Here is an 18,919-nt window from a genome sequence, read left to right on the forward strand (position 1 = left end):
TGTCTGACAGTTTCCACACAATTTGAAATGACAGGTTAAGTGGCTTACCTCTCCTCTGGGTCCTGCTAATACAAGAGGCAAAGAACCTGCTGGAATCTCAAAAGCTCCTCATGCTTTCTGCATGAGGGGAAGGAGGCTGGAGGATGGCACGGGTCCTGGTGCTGATGTAGTGGGGGTGGAGGAGAGAAGGGGAGGTGGAGGATGGCACGAGTCCTGGTGCTGATGTAGTGGGGGTGGAGGTGAGAAGGGGAGGTGGAGGGTGGCACGGGTCCTGGTGCTGATGTATTGGGGGTGGAGGAGAGAAGGGGAGGTGGAGGATGGCACGAGTCCTGGTGCTGATGTAGTGGGGGTGGAGGAGAGAAGGGGAGATGGAGGATGGCACGGGTCCTGGTGCTGATGTAGTGGGGGTGGAGGAGAGAAGGGGAGGTGGAGGATGGCACAGGTCCTGGTGCTGATGTAGTGGGGGTGGAGGAGAGAAGGGGAAGTGGAGGATGGCACGGGTCCTGGTGCTGATGTAGTGGGGGTGGAGGAGAGAAGGGGAGGTGGAGGATGGACATGCCAGGGGGAAAGGGAGAGGGTGGAGACCTGCCCTTATTGATCGTCCTCAATATTGCAGTGACACACTCCACACACTCCAGACATGACACACTCTCCTCTCAGAGAGACTAGTCAGCTCTCACAACACCACATCCCAGATATCTCCATCGTGTCTAATGGCCAAACTGAGGTTGAACCAATGGGTCGGCTATTTCTCCTCTTTTTTTTTCGATCGTGTGGTGGTGTAATTACAAGGAGCATTTGATGGCATCTTGACGGGTGCTCTGAGGTCTTGCCGGAGCAAGTCGTCGGGTCAAACACAAAAGCAAACACATAGATGAAACATCGGTCTGGATCACTCCAGGTCAGCCTGAGATGCTACCATCTCAAATCACTGATATCTTGTTCAAATAAGAATTTCAAGAGCCGCGATTAACAATCTTTGATGATTGTTCAAAGACAAAAAGCAACAAAAGTTACAATTCTAGGATCAAACCAGGTATATCTGGGCTTCCCATGTGTGTTGTGTGAGGACTTGATGGATAGTTGAGTGAGAAATAAAACGTGTTGAAGGAATGGTGACATGAAACACCTTCCATCCATGGCTGGTCTGTGTAAATGTTTGTTAAGTGACACATTTTTACAGTTTTACAAGTGTATACCGACAGAGGGAAATCCTGGTAATCACATCTAAGCGGTGTGTAAATCTCCTGAGATGCAGATTGTGTGTTATTATTAAAGGCTTGACACCTGTATGAAGAGAATTAAACCCTATCACTTTATGAAATATTGATGATTATGAAACATCCCTAGCATTCTGCCATTTGGTGCAATAGGGAATGTAGCAATGAGGAATGTAGCAATGGGGAATGTAGCAATGGGGAATGTAACAATGGGGAATGTAGCAATAGGGAATTTAGCAATGGGGAATGTAACAATGGGGAATGTAACAATGGGGAATGTAGCAATGGGGAATGTAACAATGGGGAATGTAGCAATGGGGAATGTAGCAATGGGGAATGTAACAATGGGGAATGTAGCAATGGGGAATGTAGCAATGGGGAATGTAACAATGGGGAATGTAACAATGGGGAATGTAGCAATGGGGAATGTAGCAATGGGGAATGTAGCAATGGGGAATGTAACAATGGGGAATGTAACAATGGGGAATGTAGCAATGGGGAATGTAACAATGGGGAATGTAGCAATGGGGAATGTAACAATGGGGAATGTAACAATGGGGAATGTAGCACTGGGGAATGTAGCAATGGGGAATGTAACAATGGGGAATGTAGCAATGGGGAATGTAGCAATGGGGAATGTAACAATGGGGAATGTAACAATGGGGAATGTAGCAATGGGGAATGTAGCAATGGGGAATGTAGCAATGGGGAATGTAGCAATGGGGAATGTAGCAATGGGGAATGTAACAATGGGGAATGTAGCACTGGGGAATGTAGCAATGGGGAATGTAACAATGGGGAATGTAGCAATGGGGAATGTAGCAATGGGGAATGTAACAATGGGGAATGTAGCAATGGGGAATGTAGCAATGGGGAATGTAGCAATGGGGAATGTAACAATGGGGAATGTAGCAATGGGGAATGTAACAATGGGGAATGTAACAATGGGGGATGTAACAATGGGGAATGTAACAATGGGGAATGTAACAATGGGGAATGTAGCAATGGGGAATGTAGCAATGGGGAATGTAGCAATGGGGAATGTAACAATGGGGAATGTAACAATGGGGGATGTAACAATGCACAGTGTGTTTATGACTATTTGATGTACTTCCACATGAAGGTAGATAGACATGGAGTTGACCCTTGTGATTATAATGGCATGGGGCCAATTCTGGGGTAACATTTGTCTATATTTGTATATACAGTATACATCCTGCAATAGTTTCCCCCCTACGTTAACAGTGGTTTTCAATTTCAATTCGAGGAATAATGCCTTTCAGGCAAAATCCCTTGTAACTGCAACATGTATTCTTTCTCAAACACAAAGGGAGTTTTAGTAATCTATAATTAAAGGAAATACAGGGACTAACAGTACAGACAGATAGCAATAAAAAACTGTACCATAAAGGCACAGAATAAATTAGAGGAAAAACAAAAAGAAATGGAGGCACTTTTTCAAGAAAGATCAAGTGTAATATATATATATATATATATATATATATATATTTTTAAGCAAACTGGGTGGAATATGGGAAAAAATTCACACATTTTTATTCAATCTTCAACATAGAATTGCTACCATTTTTTCCCCCTGAAACTTGCAAATGACAGTCATCCATGATTCACCAAACAATAAAAGCAAAGCACTTTAAGTATATATTTTCGTTTCAATCTCCCCCATCTCCACTAACCGAATATAATTATAAGGATTTTTTCACCCTATTAATAATGTACAATTAACAGCTGTAGAAAGACTCATGTGAAGGCCAAATTACAGAGGAGGAACTTCTTGAAGCAATTAAAGCCTTTAAGTCCGGGAAAACTCCAGGCCTGGATGGCATACCAGTTGAAGTATACTAAACTTTTTTTGAGGTACTCAGAGGACAGTTTTAGCATGTTTTAACCACTCCTATAAAAATGGTAGATTATCAGGAACTCAACAACAAGGTCTGATTTCATTATTACTGAAACAGTACCCAAGTAGTAAATATAAAGATCCAGTCCATTTAAAAAATTGGAGTCGCCTAACACTTCAGTGTTGTAATACAAAAAAACTATAGGAAAGTGCATAGCGATTAGAATTAAAAAGGTATAGTTGGATATTAATCATCCTAATCAGACAGGTTTTTTTACATGGACGTACATTGATAATACAAGACAAGTACTGTAAACAACAGAAAACAATGAAAATACTGGGAAACCAGGTGTGGTATTCAAAGCTGACTTTGAAAAGGCTTTTGATAATGTCATGACGTTGTCTCTTTGGGTGTGGCGAGCCAAATCCCCCTCTCCCTGCCTCCCCCTTTCCTCCTTCAACTAGGCTGCTGTGGCTAGAGAGACGTCGTAAATTCCTGAGGATCTCCTCATGGACACACAGTATAGAGAGGAAATTTTCATAGAGAACAAAGGAATTCCTTCCACCTCACAGAACATGAGGTACGAACAAATTTCATGTTCCGGAGAAAGTATAAAAGATCGGTGAAGAATCCAGCTACGAACTGGTCCGTTTGTTACAACTTGGGGAAGCTCATGGGAGACTGTGTGGCACATTACCATAACGCTGTTTATATAATAGCCTCAGATATGAGGTTTACATATAATTGTTGTATACGATGAATGAATGAGTATGATACTGTTTACACAATTTTACAATGTGATTTTGGACTGTTTAATGAAGGAAAACTGAAAAAGGGGATTGGAGTTAAATAAATCAGAGGACCGCCCCTGAGCCCAGTTAGGGTCAGGCGGTCTGGGACAGCCCCTTTCTGCAATTCCGAATAAAACCCAACTTAGGAAATTATCACCAGACCATGTTTTTCTCCATTAGGAGGGGACAAATGTTGCAGACCATTGCTGAATCTTTTCACCATACCACGTGGTTAAACTCTTAGACTATCGATACCGACAGAATAAGAACAAGTCTTTGAAATGAATTACTAGTCTGCAGCTAGGAAACGACAACCGCCGAAACATCCATTCTATAACAAATGAATGAATGTCACTCTGAACTATCCCCTCTAACAGAGAGAGAGAGAGAGAGAGAGAGAGAGAGAGAGAGAGAGAGAGAGAGAACTCTCCAACAGAAACAAACTTTTCACCAGCAATCATATAAGTATATATATATTGATTGCAATTGCTCCCGAATGAGTGAGCGTTCACGTGCCAAGGATGAGCATTTCAATTGTTATAATTATCACTCTGTAGTGACTTCTTAGTCGATCCCCACTTCCCCTTTTGTCTAACAAGCCGCCATGCCGGTTTAGCCCACTAGGGCACATTCTCCTATCATTTCTTGTAACCATATTTCCTGTTTGTTTATGCATTTCTGTGAATTACTTAGTTAGTAATAAATAAATGATTTAAGACAATTGATGTATGGATGACTCATAGTTAAGACTGGGTTCGTGCAGATAACCAACAATTTACGACGTTTGGAATGAGACTAACGTGAGGTAATGTAAATAATTCATTAATTTGAAGACTAATTGATCAGATAAAATATCTGAAAAGTTATTTTAGGAAATTATAGCTTTGTAATCTGAATATTTTTCCTTGGTGCCCCGACTTCCTAGTTAATTACATTTACATGATTAATAAGTTGATCGCGTAATACTAATTACAGAGAATCTTTGATAAAAACTATAAGTCTTCAATTTAATGATAGTAAAGACAAGACAATAAAGTATGACTGGAATTTATATAGAAATGAATGGAATATATCCATTTTGGAGAATCTCTTAAAACATTGGGTTCAAGTTATGTATAGTAACCCTAGGTGAAAAATAGTAAACAATGGTTACTTCTAAGAAAGTTTAAACTGTCAAGAGAAGTAAAACAAGGTTGTCCAAATTCATCATATCTATTCATTATGGCCATCGAAATGTTACCTATTAAAATCAGATCCAAAAATAATATCAAGGGCCTAGAAATCCAGGGTTTAAAAACAAAGGTGTATGCTGATGATTCGTGTTCTTTTTTAATCCACAATGTAGATCCCTCCACAGCCTCATAGAGGATGTAGATATGTTTTCTAACCTCTCTGGATTAAAACCAAATGATGATATTATGTATTGGATCACTAAAAAATACAACTTTTACATTACCGTGTAGTTTTCCAATAAAATGGTCTGACAGTGAAGTGAACATACTCAGTATACATATCCCGAAAATAAATAAAAATATCTCATTACAATACATTTGAATATAAAGGTACCAAAAATAGATAAGATCTTGATACCGTGGAAAGGAAAATACCTGTCTATTTGTGGAAAAATCCACCTCATATCTCAGTTTCCCTATTTGCTTTTGGCCTTGCCTACACCTTGCGACTTGTTTTTAAAATTATATGAGCAAAAAATATTAATAAAAAAAAAACAGCAAGTCAAACAAAATTAAATGGGCCCATTTATATAATGAATATGAATTCGGAGGGCAGAAACTATTACAGTTTTTTCCAACTGCTTACACACTTTTTCAAAACTGTCTCCTTTATTTCAAATCTCTACACACAATTCCCAAAACTGCACACACAAAATGCAAAATGCCTCACATCTCCTTCAAAAGGTAACACTGCATTCAAAATGCCATAAACACATGTCAGAATGAAGCATTTGCATCAAATGACAAACACTGCTTTCACAAAAGGAAATTTTTGGATATACCATGTAAACACTGTTGTTCTAAATCTAAAGCTCTTTGGTCTTTCATAGGCTTATATCTACATTTCAATACAATGTTCTACAGTGAAAGTAATCTGCTGAGAGGGGTAACAAGTACACTGTAAACACCAATGCAATGTAGAAACAGAAAATATTTATTAGGCCAAACATTACTGTTGTATACAGTAGCATACAACAAAACCATGAACATATGTAAACCAAAGGTATTTTCTTTAGAATACAGTAAAGAACACAATTGTGTGTGTGGGGTCCCGGGGGTCAGTCCAGGAATTGGTAGGGGGGGCAGTCACCAGTGCTAAACTACGCTTCATCTCTTCTCCGGCCTGGGTCTGGCCACAGTACTTTGTCCACATCACAAGATACTTCCCTCGATGTATGGCAAGAGAAAACGTATCTCCTAGCATGGCGTATCCAACCTTGGACAGAGGCAATCTCTATGTCCCCACATGCGTCCTCCATTGGCTGGAGAAGCGGCATGCGGGCATAGGGTTGGCAATCATACACTTTCCAGCGCCAGGCTGAGAAGAATTCCTCTATGGGATTTAGAAAAGGTGAATATGGGGGTAGGTACAAAACTACAAATTGTGGATGGGTGGCAAACCAGTTTTGGACAAGAACAGCCCGGTGAAAACTAACATTGTCCCATAAAACCACAAATCTAGCAGGCTCCTGATCTGGATCAGGGACAAGCATTGTGTAAATTGCATCCAGAAAAGTGAGCATATGGCCGGTGTTGTACGGACCCAGTGTGGCATTGTGATGGAGGATGTGCCTCTCTCATGGTCAAACCGTGGTTGATCACATGATCAACAAGTGTTGCCCTAATCTCATCAGAGATGGCTCTCCTTCCTTTTCTTCTTTGTCCTCGTCCTCGTCTTCCTCTTCCTCTCCCTCCTACTCCTCTTGCTCTCTGTCCATTGTTGGCATCCATTGTTCAAAACAGGTAATCTGACCTTTGACCTATTTATAGGCCTATACTACAGTAAAGCAGTGATTGGTTAGTGATCAGTTAAGCTATTAGTGTTTGCACATGTGAGGAGTGTGTGTGTGTGACCTGGTGAATAAGTGTAGCATTTTGATTGGTTGTGTTTGGAAAAGGAAAGCAAGTCACTTCCTGTTAGGTTTTTGTGTTTTAGGTAGAGAATTGTGTGTAGTGTTTTGAAAAAAGTGTTTTATGCAATTGACAACTGAGTCAAAGGCTGAGAAATAGCTTATGGTTTTGGATATTTGGTGTGTAGTTTTGCACTTTGAGTGAGAGGTTTCAAAAATCGTGTGATATGAAAAGATTTTGTGTGTAAGCAGTTAGAAAAAGCTGTAAATATGAAAGCATTAGACCTCTCACTAAAGGCTTCAGGCATTCAAAAGTTATACTTAAATCCAAACTGGTTCTCTAGCAGATGAGTAAGAATGCCTCACCCCATGTTCAAGAATGGCCCTTTTACCTTTATTCAGATTATAACGTCTCCCGTTCGGTTATCTGAAAAATGAAATCATCACCAAACATTGCTATTTTTAAAACAAGCCACAGAACGTTGATTGCAATTTCAGATTAATCCACCAGAAAAGACAGAACATACAGTTGAAATCGGGAGTTTACATACACCGTAGACAAATACATTTAAACTCAGTGTTTCACAATTCCTGACATGTAATCCTAGTAAAAATACCCTGTTGAGGTCAGTTAGGATCACCACTTTATTTTAAGAATGTGAAATGTCAGAATCATAGTAGAGAGAATTATTTATTTCAGCTTTCATCACATTCCCAGTGGGTCAGAAGTTTACATACACTGAATTAGTATTTGGTGGCATTGCCTTTAAATTGTTTAACTTGGGTAAAACGTTTTGGGTAGCCTTCCGCAAGCTTCCCACAATAAGTTGGGTGAATTTTAGCCCATTCCTCCTGACAGAGCTGGTGCAACTGAGCCAGGTTTGTAGAACTCCTTGCTCGCACACACTTTTTCAGTTCTGCCGACAAATTTTCTATAGGATTGAGGAACACTCCAATACCTTGACTTTGTTATCCTTAAGCCATTTTGTCACAACTTTGGAAGTATGCTTGGAGTCATTGTCCATTTGGAAGACCCATTTGCCACCATGTTTTAACTTTCTGACTGATGTCTTGAGATGTTGCTTCAATATATCCACAGAAATTTCCTGACTCATGATACCATCTATTTTGTGAAGTGCACCAGTCCCTCCTGCAGCAAAGCACCCCCATAACATGATGCTGCCACCCCCGTGCTTCACGGTTGGGATGGTGTTCTTCGGCTTTCAAGCCTCCCCCTTTTTCCTCCAAACATAACGATGGCCAAACAGTACTATTTTTTTTATCAGAAAAGAGAACATTTTTCCAAAAAGTACGCTCTTTGTCCCCATGTGCTGTAACTAACCATAGTTTGGCTTTTTTATGGCGGTTTTGGAGCAGTGGCCTCTTCCTTGCTGAGCGGCCTTTCAGGTACCTTTCAGGTACTATAGATGCTTTTGTACCTGTTTCCTCCAGCATATTCACAAGGTCTTTGCTGTTGTTCTGCGTTTGATTTGCACTTTTCGCATCAAAGTATGTTCATCTCTGGGAGACAGAACGAATCTCCTTCCTGGGCGGTAAGGGCTGCGTGGTCCCATGATGTTTATATTTGCGTACTATTGTTTGTACAGATGAACGTGGTCCATTCAGGTATTTGGAAATTGCTCCCAAGGATGAACCAGACTTCTGGAGGTGTGCACATTCTTTTCTGAGGTCTTGGCTGATTTCTTTTGATTTTCCCATGATGTCAAGCAAAGAGGCACTGAGTTTGAGGGTGGGCCTTGAAATACATCTTCAGGTACACCTCCAATTGACTCAAATTATGTCAATTAGCCTTTCAGAAGCTTCTAAAGCCATGATATAATTTTCTGGAATTTTCCAACCTGTTTAAAGGCACAGTCATCTTAGTGTACGTAAACTTCTGACCCACTGGAATTGTGACACAGCAAATTATAAGTGAAATAAATCTGTCTGTAAACATTTGTTGGAAAAATTACTTTTGTCATGAACAAAGTCGATGTCCTAACCGCCTTGCCAAAACTATAGTTTGTCATCAAGAAATGTGTGGAGGGGTTTAAAAATGGGTTTTAATAACTCCAACCTAAGTATATGTAAATTTCCGACTACAACTCTATATTATAACAAATTATAAAGTTAATTAATATACTACAGTAACAGTCAAAAGGTTGGACACACCAACTCATTCAATGGTTTTTCTTTATTTTTACTATTTTCTACATTGTAGAATAATAGAGAAGACATCAAAACTATGAAATAACACATGTGGAATCATGTAGTAACCAAAAAGATATGTTAAATAAATCAAAATATCTTTAATTTTTGAGATTCTTCAAAGTAGCCACCTTTTGCCTTGATGACAGCTCTTCACATGCTTGGCATTCTCTCAACCAGCTTCATGAGGAATGCTTTTTCAACAGTCTTGAAGGGAGTTCCCACATATGCTGATTACTTGTTGGCTGGTTTTCAATTGTGTTGAGGTCGAGTGATTGTGGAGGCCATGTCATCTGATGCAGCACTCCATCACTCTCCTCCTTGTTAAAATAGCCCTTACACACCCTGGGAGGTGTGTTTGGGTCATTGTCCTGTTGAAAAACAAATGATAGTCCCACTAAGCGCAAAGAAGATGGGATGGGGTGTCGCTGCAAAATGCTGTGGTAGCCATGCAAATCACTGACATTGTCACCAGCAAAGTACCCCCAAACCATCACACCTCTTTCATGCTTCACGGTGGAAACCACACATACAGAGATCATCCATTCACCTACTCTGTTTCTCACAAAGACAATCTCAAATTTGGACTCCTCAGACCAAAGTGGTTTCTTTGCATCAATTCGACCATGAAGTCCTGATTCACAGAGTCTCCTCTGAACAGTTGATGTTGAGATGTGTCTGTCTTGAACTCTATGAAGCATTTATTTGGGGTGCAATCTGAGGTCCAGTTAACTCTAATTAATTTATCTTCTGCAGCAAAGGTAACTGGGTCTTCCTTTCCTGTGGCTGTCCTCGTGAGAGCCAGTTTCATCACAGCACTCAATGGTTTTTGCGAATGCACTTGAAGAAACTTTAAAAGTTCTTGCAAATTTCCATATTGACTGACAATCATGTCTTGAAGTAATGATGGATTGTCGTTTCTCTTTGCTTATTTGAGCTGTTTTTGCCATACTATATACCTGGTCATTTACCGAATAGGGCTATATTCTGTATGCTACCCCTACCTTGTCACATCACAACCGATTGGCTCAAACGAATGAAGAAGTAACGGAATTCCACAAATGAACTTTTAACAAGGCACACCTGTTAATTGAAATGCATTCCAGGTGACTACCTAATGAAGCTGGTTGAGAGAATCTCAAGAGTGTGCAAAGCTGTCATCAAGGCAAATGATGGCTACTTTGAAAAATCTCAACTATAAAATATATTTAGACTTATTTAACACTTTTTTGGCTAATATATGATTCCATATGTGTTATGTCATAGTTATGATGTCTTCACTATTATTCTACAATGTAGAAAATAGTTTTAAAAAAGAAGGAAACCCCCTTGAATGAGTAGGTGTGTCCAAACTGGTAACTTTGACTGGTAAAATCAATCATTAAATAGCTATCCAATCATAAGGGGATAGTGCTTGTTTCTCAGTGTTCAAACATAATTTTATTTGTCACATACACATATTTAGCAGATGTCATTGCGGGTGTAGTGAAATGCTTGTGTTCCTATCTCCAGCAGTGCAGTAATATGAACAAAATACTGCAAAGTTGTTTCGGAGCTAGAAGCAGAGCTGCCATGTCTGTCGGCGCCATGTCAGTGCACAAACTGTTCTGTACACTCAGATGTTCACAGAGTTCAACCCTCTCTCCTCAATAAAACAGAGGTTCTTCTGTCGGCCATGATGCATTCTCCTGTCGCAGGAACGACAAATCGTGGATAGTGATTTAAGCATATAGTACACTTTGCGTGTGTGTGTGTGTATGTGTGTATGTGTGTATGTGTGTGTGTGTGTGTGTGTGTGAGGGAGAGAGGGAGGGAGTGAGAGAGACAGAAAATGGAAGCCCACGCACCAGCCTGCGTGGCCAGCTCCAGCATGTGGCATTTGCCCGGCAGACAGTCCCCCTGCTGGTGCACGAGCAGGCGCCGAGTCTCCCATTTATCCCAACAGACGCTCGACAGGACAGGAATAAGCCTTAGAACTACACAGCACACTGGGGACAGATATCATGGTAGACAGTAGGAGCAATGAGGGTGTGGAAGAGATGCAGATGTTTCAAGTAAAAAACAGATTGCTATGTTTGCTTTACAGGCAGGATGTTACTTTGTATCAACAAGGAGTGGTGGAAACAATTGTTAACATTAAAGTGGGCCATATAAAGTAAATCCAGGCATAGGCTTGTACCCCGGTGGAGAGATTCTATGAAAAGTTCAACTGCCAGAAATCAAAATGGCATTTGAAAATGGTATAAACTTTGACATTATAGTGAATGTATGTTTAAGTGTGAACCAATTAATGAACACAGACCATTCAAATTCTGTAGCATACCCAAAACATTATCACTGTGTAAGCTCTGTATTCATGAATGTACGTACAATTTGCACATTCACTCAACATGTACAGTGCATTCAGAAATTATTCAGACCCCTTCCCTTTTTCCACATTTTGTTATATAAGGTCCCACAGATGACAGTGCATGTCAGAGCAAAAACCAAAAACCAAGCCATGAGGTCAAAGTAATTGTTCGTAGAGCTCCGAAACAGAACTTTGTCAAGGCACAGGGTACCAAAAAATGTCTGCAGCATTCAAGGTCCCCAAAAAAACAGTGGCCTCCATCATTCTTAAATCGATGAAGTTTGGAACCACCAAGACTCTTCCTAGAGCTGGCCGCCCAGCCAAACTGAGCAATTGGGGGAGAAGGGCCTTGGTCTGGGAGTTTACCAAGAACCCGTGGGTCACTCTGACAGAGTTCCAGAGTTCCTCTGTGGATATGGTAGAACCTTCCAGAAGGACAACCATCTCTGCAGCACTCCACCAATCAGGCCTTTATGGTAGAGTGGCCAGATGGAAGCAACTCCTCAGTAAAAGCACATAACAGTCCTTAGAGAGTTTCAAAGTATACTACTAGTGATTAATTTTTTTTTGTTTCTTTGTTTCTTTGAGCTGTATCTCAGCTAAAGGTGAAAAAGGTAGGAAAAAGTAATATTGACTGTCGATAGTACTTTAACTGCTACCATGAAGGGAGAATGACAGCCCGCTTTGAGTTTGAGATCTTTGATTCAAACCTGCTTCAGAGTGCTCAGGACCTCAGACTGGGGTGAAGGTTCACCTTACGACAGGAAAACGACCCTAAGCACACAGCCAAGACAACGCAGGAGTGGATTCGGGACAAGTCTCTGAATGTCCTTGAGTGGTCCAGCCTGAGCCCGGACTTTAACCCGGTCTAACATCTCTGACAATAGCTGCGCAGCAACTCTCCCCATCTAACCTGACAAAGCTTGAGAGGATCTACAGAGAATAATGTAGCGTTATACCCAAGAAGACTCGAGGTGGTAATCGCTGCCAAGGTGCGTCAACAAAGAACTGAAAAAAGGGTCTGAATACTGAAATGATATTTCAGTTTTACATTTTTAATACATTTGCAAACATTTCTAAAATATATTTTTTGCTTTGACATTATGGAGTATTGTCTGTAGACTGATAAGAGGAAAACAATGATGTAATCAATTTGAGAATAAGGCTGTAACGTAACAAAATGTGTAAAAAGTCAAGGGGTCTGAATTCTTTCTAATTTTGAGTTGCACCTCCTTTTGCCCACAGAACAATCTCAATTCTTGAAGATATGGACTCTAAAAGGTGTCAAAAGCGATCCACAGGAATGCTGACCCATATTGACTCCAATGCTTCCCACAGTTGTGTCAAGTTGACTGGTAGTGGCTCTCTACTCTGAATAGCTCATCCCATCTCATCCCACAGGTGCTCAATTGGATTGAGATCTGGTGACTGGGCAGGCCACTGCAGTAAGTTGAATTTACTGTCATGTTTCTGGAACCATTCCTGGACAATCCTAGCCTTGTGGCATTGGGCATTATCCTGCTGAATAAATTAATTCACAGATGGATACGCAGCTGCCATGAAGGGATGCATCTGATTGGCAATGATGTTCAGATATCCTGTAGCATTCAAATGTTACTCCGCTTTTGGCATGATAACACACCATCACCAGCCTGCAATGTTGACATGCTGCATGTACTCTTGTACATGCAGCCATCCTAGTCCTCCCATCAGCATGAAACAGCCGGGATTCATCAGACTTGGAAATGTTTTTCCAGTGTCCAATGTTTTTGTGCCTTAGCCCACTGCAACTGCAGTTTCTTGTTTTTTTTGCTGGAAAAAGTGGAACTATTTAAGGTTGTCTGCTGCTATACACCATTTGTGTCAAGGTATGACGAGTTGTGCATTCTTTTATGGGTCTTTGCGAACTAATGTTGTACTGGACTTCTTTTGACTAACCGTAGCCCCGTCTGTTGCTCTGCACAATTCGTGTCAGCCTCCTTTGTCCTCTTTCATCAATGACCCATTTTTGAAAACTGGCCTGCCTTTGGCTGGATGTCTTTTGGGTGGTGGACCATTCTTGATACACATGGAAAACTTTGAGTGTTAAAAACCCAGCAGCTTTGCAGTTCTTAATACAGACTGGTTCACCTGGCACCTACTACCAAATACCAGGCACTTAAATCTGTTCTCGCCCATTCACCCTCATACACAATCCATGTCTCAGTTGTCTCAAGGCTTAAAAATCCTTCTTTAACCTGTGTCCTCCCCTTTATCCACAGTACACATAATGAAGTGGATTTACAGTAACAGGTGACATCAATAAGGGGTCATAGCTCTAACCTGGATTAACCAGACCAGTTTATGTAATGGCAAGAGCAGGTGTTCCTAATGTTTTGTAGACTCAGAGTACAGTAGCCTCTTCAGCATAATTCCATTCTCTGTAAATTAGGTCTTTCAAGAGATTAAAAAAATATAGATAATTGCAGGATTTGCAGTGATAAATCGCGATCAATCGCAAATTCAAAATTTTCTCAGATCGATTTGGAATTTTAGACAATGCGATTAAAAACAATTAGTGCCTACATTTTAAAAAAGTGAACTCAAGTTAAATTAACTGATTAACTCTGAGAGCCCTACTGTAAGTATAAATTGAGTCACACTGTAATTGTTTGATCTATGTGTGCGCTTCATGTAATTACACTGTAGGCTATGTTTGTTCTAAACAGCTATATCAACTCACCATGGAACATGCTAGTTTGTCAATTCATAAATCATCCACCCACTGAACCATGCTAGCTGTGACATGCAGTAATTTAACCCTTGTGAGTGGAGGTCGACTGTCAACCTTTTCAAAGATATCAGTGGAGTCATTAGCGTCACTGACTACCCAAATACTGTAGCTCCAACAACTATCCTCTCTCTCCTATCATCCAAATAGCTGGAACAACTATCATCTCTCTCCTATCATCCTAAAAGGAGAGAGAGAGTGTGCGTGTGTGTGTGTGCATGTTTGCGTGCGTGCACGTGTGTGCCTAAAATGGCCGAAGTGGCAGCGGGGGCTGATTGCTGTTATCCTCTTTTTTCAGACTCCATCACACATAATTTCTCAGGCTAATTATTATATGATGTGCTTTGTTGAGAGAGGAGTGCTTCGTGGCTGTAAAATACAGAAATGTTAATTCAATAGGAGAAATATCTAAGCTATATCTCCCGTCATGGCATGCAACAACAAGTACAAACACAAGGGTTATTTATTAAAACACCCAGCATGCATCGCTCACTGTCAGTATTCCTTTGTTACCTTACCTAGTAAGTTTACAGTGCCTTGCGAAAGTATTTGGCCCCCTTGAACTTTGCGACATTTTGCCACATTTCAGGCTTCAAACATAAAGATATAAAACTGTATTTTTTTGTGAACAACAAGTGGGACACAATCATGAAGTGGAACGACATTTATTGGATATTTCAAACTTTTTTAACAAATCAAAAACTGAAAAATTGGGCGTGCAAAATAATTCAGTCCCCTTAAGTTAATACTTTGTAGCGCCACCTTTTGTTGCGATTACAGCTGTAAGTCGCTTGGGGTATGTCTCTATCAGTTTTACACATCGAGAGACTGACATTTTTTCCCATTCCTCCTTGCAAAACAGCTCGAGCTCAGTGAGGTTGGATGGAGAGCATTTGTGAACAGCAGTTTTCAGTTCTTTCCACAGATTCTCGATTGGATTCAGGTCTGGACTTTGACTTGGCCATTCTAACACCTGGATATGTTTATTTTTGAACCATTCCCTTGTAGATTTTCCTTTATGTTTTGGATCATTGTCTTGTTGGAAGACAAATCTTCGTCCCAGTCTAAGGTCTTTTGCAGACTCCATCAGGTTTTCTTCCAGAATGGTCCTTTATTTGGCTCCATCCATCTTCCCATCAATTTTAACCATCTTCCCTGTCCCTGCTGAAGAAAAGCAGGCCCAAACCATGATGCTTCCACCACCATGTTTGACAGTGGGGATGGTGTGTTCAGGGTGATGAGCTGTGTTGCTTTTACGCCAAACATAACGTTTTGTATTGTTGCCAAAAAGTTCAATTTTGGTTTCATCTGACCAGAGCACCTTCTTCCACATGTTTGGTGTGTCTCCCAGGTGGCTTGTGGCAAACTTTAAACAACACATTTTATGGATATCTTTAAGAAATGGCTTTCTTCTTGCCACTCTTCCATAAAGGCCAGATTTGTGCAATATACAACTGATTGTTGTCCTATGGACAGAGTCTCCCACCTCAGCTGTAGATCTCTGCAGTTCATCCAGAGTGATCATGGGCCTTTTGGCTGCATCTCTGATCAGTCTTCTCCTTGTATGAGCTGAAAGTTTAGAGGGATGGCCAGGTCTTGGTAGATTTGCAGTGGTCTGATACTCCTTCCATTTCAATAGTATCGCTTGCACAGTGCTCCTTGGGATGTTTAAAGCTTGGGAAATATTTTTGTAACCAAATCCGGCTTGAAACTTCTTCACAACAGTATCTTGGACCTGCCTGGTGTGTTCCTTGTTTTTCATGATGCTCTCTGCGCTTTTGACAGACCTCTGAGACTATCACAGTGCAGGTGCATTTATACGGAGACTTGATTACACACAGTTGGATTGTATTTATCATCATTAGTCATTTAGGTCAACATTGGATCATTCAGAGATCCTCACTGAACTTCTGGAGAGAGTTTGCTGCACTGAAAGTAAAGGGGCTGAATAATTTTGCACGCCCAATTTTTCAGTTTTTGATTTGTTAAAAAAGTTTGAAATATCCAATAAATGTCGTTCCACTTCATGATTGTGCCCCACTTTATGTTTGAAGCCTGAAATGTGGCAAAAGGTCGCAAAGTTCAAGGGGGCCGAATACTTTCGCATGGCACTGTACCTTTGTATGCCGAGAATCGGTTCAAAATTAGTGTATTGCATGTTGTTTGTTGTTGTTGGTGTGTGAATAAATTCCATATTTGAATGTGTAAGGGAACACCCCCCCCCCCCCCCCCCCTGAATGGACAAAAATGAGTGGGAACATATTGGCACCTTACGAAACATATACACGGTGTCCAATACCACTCAATTGGACGTTGTTTCATTCAAAGTTGATTGCTAATGCCATATGGCAAATGCCAAGTGTAACACTGCAAAAATCCAATAGATGGCGTGTGCTCTCCACCGTAATTTTTCATATTGCAAATGTAACACAAGTCAAGACCCAAGAGTAAAATTTTGAACATTTGAAAAAAAATTCAAAAACGTATCACCCCCTTAACCTGTAGTGACGCCCAGCCCGTGAACGGGACCGTTATCATCATCTGACACTAATTAGCATAACGCAACGGACATAAATCTTCCTGGAAAATATTCCTATTCATGAAAATCACAAGTGAAATATATTGGAACACAGCTTAGCCTTTTGTTAATCACCCTGTCATCTCAGATTTTCAAAATATGCTTTACAGCCAACGCTAGACAAGCATTTGTGTAAGTTTATCATAGCCTAGCATAGCATTATGCCCTGCTAGCAGCAGTCAAACTTGTCACGGAAATCAGAAAAGCAATCAAATTAAATAATTTACCTTTGAGGATGTTTTCACTCATGAGATTCCCAGTTAGACAGCAAAAGTTCATTTTTTTCCCAAAATATTATTTTTGTATGCGAAATATTCTCCGTTTGTTCTTCATGTTTGGCTGAGAAATCGCCCGGAAATTGCGGTCACCACAACGCCGAAAAATATTCCAAATTAGCTCCATAATATCGACAGAAAAATGGCAAACGTTGTTTAGAATCCATCCTCAAGGTGTTTTTCTAATATCTATTCGATAATATATCCGTCGGGACAATTCCTTTTTCTCAAGGACCGATTGGAGTAATGGCTACCTCTGCACTTTACGCGAGAATCTCTCTCGGAGCCACCATGTGACCACTTACGCAATGTGCCCCCATACGCTATTCTTCAACAGAAATGCGGAAAACTACGTCACAATGCTGTAGACACTTTGGGGAATACGTAGAAAGCGTAAGCTCGTTGATGGTACATTCTCAGCCAAATAGGGAGTCATTGGAACGCAGCCCTTTCAAAACCTGGGGCACTTCCAGATTGGATTCTGTTATACTCACAGACAATATCTTTACGGTTTTGGAAACGTTAGAGTGTTTTCTATCCTAAGCTGTCAATTATATGCATATTCTAGCATCTTTTCCTGACAAAATATCCCGTTTAAAACGGGAATGTTTTTTTTTTCTCCAAAAATGAAAATAACACCAAGAGGTTAAAAAAGTGCTTTCTGGACCATTTTTTCGAAAATCTTTCGATTTTTATTGTCAATTACACATGTATAAGAACTGTATGAACATACTTTTGTCAAATTTTATTATCATTATTCTTTTTTACATTTAATTGTCCATAAGGCATATGTTTTGTCCATTTGCAATATGATTTCATAGAAAGTCAAAAGTCAAAAGTCGAAAATAGCAAAACATTTGACAAAACTTTTCACCCCCTTAAAAAAGTGCTTTCAGGACCGTTTTACGAAATTCTTTTGATTTTTTTGTCAATAACACATGTATAAGAACTGTATGAACATACTTTTGTCATATTTGATTATCATATTTTTTTTTACTTGTCCCTAAGGCATATGTTTTGTCCATTTGCAATACGATTTCATAGGAAGTCAAAAGTCAAAGTCAAAAGTCACTTTTCTTCTTTTTTTGCCAAATGCCATAAGAAATGCCCAAACGCAATATGAAAGATTTGAAAGTGCCAAATCAGAATGTTATGTCCATTTGCCATGTACGATCCGTGGAAGTCGGTTTACAAACCCAAAAGTCAGAGAACCATGTCCAAAAGGCATTTATACTGCCAAAATGATATATAACACTATGTTATGCCATGAATCAACCTAGATGGTCTATTTGTCATGTATGATGAGGGAGAAGTGGGACTGTTGTTTTTAAATATATATTTTTTTAAACATCCAAAATTACAAGGGGTTCCCCTATTGGATGGGCAATGGTGGGTGGTGCTCCCTACCCAACCATGGACCCCTTGCTACCCCGTAATGGCATTAAAACACATTTTTAAAATGTCCTCCTGGTAACCCGTTCCAATCACCAGGTGCACGGCGATGCATTTGCAATATGTTTCAATGTGCATTTTCCATCACGAAATTGACATGCTCAGAAACGCAAAATTGACTGGCCTGATGAACTCGGGATGGCCGGGCAGTGATTCTGGTTCTTCTCCATCGCTCGTTGGGTTGATTTCAGAATGTATTGCAAATGGACAAAAGTCAGCCAGCAAGTCACCGTCCATCAGTCAATTAGATATCATTCTGACACCAAACTGATACAAACTGACACCACACCCACTTTTTCCAACTCGTTTAGAAGCCAACTATCACTTATTTCAG

Source organism: Oncorhynchus mykiss, chromosome 1 (genome assembly GCF_013265735.2).
Source record: "Oncorhynchus mykiss isolate Arlee chromosome 1, USDA_OmykA_1.1, whole genome shotgun sequence".
Taxonomy (NCBI): domain Eukaryota; kingdom Metazoa; phylum Chordata; class Actinopteri; order Salmoniformes; family Salmonidae; genus Oncorhynchus; species Oncorhynchus mykiss.